Consider the following 2608-nt stretch of genomic DNA (forward strand, 5'->3'; position numbering starts at 1 on the left):
GAAAAGAGTATAATTCCCTTATATACACAACAAGCACACACCCAATTGATATATGCTTTGTTAAAAGCATCCTTTTTTTTTGACTCCACTGTCATTTTTCCAAGAAGTTATGAATCATATTTCATGAAACAAATATAACCTCCATTGCATAGAAGTTACAGAAAATACTGTAAGAAGCTTATACTCTAGATGGAGAAATAAGAATAGCTCATAAAAAAGACTGATGATTGCAACCCAACACACTCATGTTGTGCACACATTCACATCTGTGCCAGGAAAAAAATGAATAGCACAGATGAGGTCATCAGAGAAACAGTGACTAATGAGGAGGTGGATGCGTCAGGGAACTCCTGTAGATGAGTTGTAGTTGAATGTCCCTTTTATAGAATAGGATTGTAATTCAGAATAAAGATTAGCATGTTCTGGTAAAAATTGCTTGCTTGAGCACAGATTCTAAGTGAACCTTCTTCTGACTTCTTGGGCTTGAGACAAAAAAAATCTTAGAGTTCCTTTTCTTACCACTAAAAATCTAAATAAAATATATGACTTCTGACTTTACATACTGTCCATTCAAATGCAAATCCAGTTTAGGAGATTAAATGGCATAGCATAATATTTGGTGGTGAGCTCATTACTTATTTTTATGATAAATGGCTAGATATGCATTATGTTAAAGACTTTGGAGGTACTACAGGAAAGCCATCATATTTTTGCTGACTATATTTGAATGCTTCATTCAGAAAACTATTTTGGATGGCTTACAAACTATTTACTTGTGCAATAAAATTAATTTTATTTGACAACATCAGAAAAAGTAATGGAGAAGAGATAGCATGCAAACTAAAAGAATGGAATAAAGGCCACAATTGAACATAAATTCAGATTTTAAGATTTCAAGTGTTCAGATAGGTAGAAAAATTAAAATCACAGAAGTGATTACCAGAAACAAGGAAATACTATAACTTAGATTTTTTAAAGGGTTATTTTTCTGATGGGTATGTAGAGCTACTGGCAGTTATAAAACTTTTTTTTATAGGGTGTTGGAAAAATTGGAAGGCATAAAATATACAGATTATATATAAGAAGACAAAAGTCAAGAAAAGTAAAGTAACTTGTACTTCTGATTAAATCATTCCTACAGATGAAACATGAAGCGAAAAAAAAGCAGAAGGCAATGTTTCCACAGTGATGCAATGTGTATTCCTGGGATTTTCTTACCTTCCAAACCTCCAAGAGTTTCTATTTGGAGTGTATCCATCATTTACTTGATTATTTTAATTGGAAATAGCCTTATAATCATAATAACCAGGCTTTACCCTGCACTACAGAAAACCAAGTATTTTTTTCCTGGAAATTTTTTCCCCCTTGGGAATATGTTAGGTGTCTGTCACTCCATTCAGGATTCTGGTGAACTTCTGCACTCAGAATAGACACATTTCTATGCTGAACTGAGCCACCCAAATGTGCTTCTTCCTTATGCTGGGAGCCACTGAATGTTTCCTCCTGGCTGTGATGGCCTATGACAGTTATGTGGCTATTTGTAACCCTCTGCATTATCTTCTAGTCATGAACCAAAAGACATATATCCAGTTAGCAGTTGGTTCCTGGGTCAGTGGAATCCCTGTCCAGATAGGGCAAACATGTCAAATTTTCTCTTTGCATTTCTGTGATTCTAACCAAATGAACCACTTCTGTGGCATAGCCCCTTTCCTCAGGCTGGCCTGTGGGGACACTTCTGTACATGAGATATCTGTCTATTTAGTAGCTATGTTTGTTTCAGTCACTTTTATGTTGACACTTGCCTCCTACAGCAAAACCATTTCCACCATTCTGAGGTCATCAACAGCCCAAAAATGGGGAAAAGCCTTCTCCACATGTTCTTCCACCTGCTGGTTGTTGTTTTATTCTTTGGATCTGCTACCATCACTTATTTAAGGCCCAAATCCAATCATTCTGTAGGAACTGACAAACTGCTTTCTCTTTTCTATACCATCAAGGTTTCAATGTTTTAATCCCATGATATACAGACTTAGGAAGAAGGATGTTATAACAACACTAAGAAACTTATTATTTTAAAAATAGCATGATAAGCTTAATTGTTATTGATTTAACTTACTGTCACACAATTATCAAAGAAACATTTCAAATTTCTATGTTACCCCTTTGATCACTTATTTTTGATGATGTACTTTTAGATTTTGCCTGAAATGAGTTTGATAAATATATGTCCTTTCTTTTTATACACTTATTTATTCTTATGTTGTATATTGCTTTTAATTGTATTTTGAGAAGTGCACAACAGAACTTTTGTCCTATAAGCACATATTTGTCATGTTTTCTGGCCAATGTAATAAAGGGCCAATCTGTTTTGCAGTGGTAATCAGTATTAAGCTATTGCTTCAACATGCATATGTATTTTGGCATTTTGTACTGTCTCAAAGAAAATACACGTTTTCCTTGTGCATATGCATATATAATCACTTTGAAGGGTGCATATAAATCATCACATTTCTGAAATGTTGAAGGTGTTAGAATTTTCTTGTGGGGTATGATCAAATGATCTTCACAGACAAATGTGCACATTCTGTAGTACTAATTTTAAGGAACT

General features: G+C 34.3%; 1 pseudogene; it reads left to right on the forward strand.

Moving 5' to 3' along the window:
* The first annotated feature begins 1132 nt into the window (after positions 1 to 1132).
* LOC119536805 lies at positions 1133 to 2076 on the forward strand (annotated as a pseudogene).
* The last annotated feature ends 532 nt before the right edge of the window (positions 2077 to 2608 follow it).

This window comes from Choloepus didactylus, chromosome 6, assembly GCF_015220235.1.
Source record: "Choloepus didactylus isolate mChoDid1 chromosome 6, mChoDid1.pri, whole genome shotgun sequence".
In the NCBI taxonomy this organism is placed as follows: domain Eukaryota; kingdom Metazoa; phylum Chordata; class Mammalia; order Pilosa; family Megalonychidae; genus Choloepus; species Choloepus didactylus.